The sequence below is a fragment of the Pygoscelis adeliae genome, unplaced genomic scaffold, assembly GCF_000699105.1.
Source record: "Pygoscelis adeliae isolate BGI_AS28 unplaced genomic scaffold, ASM69910v1 Scaffold459, whole genome shotgun sequence".
NCBI lineage: Eukaryota > Metazoa > Chordata > Aves > Sphenisciformes > Spheniscidae > Pygoscelis > Pygoscelis adeliae.
In genome coordinates this window covers 4953-5923 of record NW_008825435.1, presented here as the reverse complement: position 1 = coordinate 5923, position 971 = coordinate 4953, and positions in this window count along the sequence as shown.

Below are 971 nucleotides of genomic sequence, written 5' to 3'. Positions count from 1 at the left end.
CCGTGATTTGTTTTAGGAAGACGACCCGCCGTTCGTTAAAGACGCTCTCCTAAAAGCGAGAGCTGCAGGTGAAGGTGAAGAGACTTCCACACATAAAAAAATCAGATTATTCTCTCCAGGGACACAGCTCTGGGGGTAGGACGGCGGCAGGATTGGGGGGGGGGCGGTCTGCCAAGTCACGGTTGGAGCGACCAGCTCCAACTGGTTGGAAAGAGAAGGCGACGTCTTCGCCTTAACGTGCCGGTGAGGTTAGGGATAAAAGCCAGCAAGGTTTTTAAAGAAGGGGAGGAGTAAAAGAAAAGATTTTGCACGTTTTCATGGAACGCTGTGTCCAGGGAAGACTTTCGAGCATCTCGTCTTGACGAAAGCTGACCCGTCTGCATGGACAACCGCGTCCAGGGAAGACTTTTTTTGACGAGCATCTCAACTTGGGGACTGTCGGTGAAGGTGTAAATGTGAGGATAGTAGGATTTTAGCAGCACTTTATTTTTCGGAGGTATTTAGCAGTAATAGCTAAAGGATCCAGCTTTTTCCCAGGACTGATGAAATCCGTTGTTTTCTCCTCTTTTAGCAATTTGGTGATCGTTGTCTTCTCAGATGCTCTCCCAGCAATGTTTCACCAAAGTGAGGGGTTTTTTTTGGGGGGGGACAGGACTATGGATGTCCTTGGCTTGTGGCGTTGGCAGCTCCATCTCCTGGGATCAACAGGTTCGTCCCAGCATAGCCCAGACCCCAGGGAAACCTTTCCTGCTCCCCCTCCGCGTCCGTCCTCGCCCTACGGAAGGACCATCTTCAGATCAGCTGCTATTTTCGCATCGTGTAACACTCGATGGCGACTAAATTTAGTATTTCTGAGGGCTTTTAATGCACCCTTGAGCTGCTTGCAAGATTTTTGCGAGACGAGGTGGCCTGAGGGTAGTATCAGAGAAACAACGAGCAAACTATTTAGCAATAACTTCATAATTACTGCT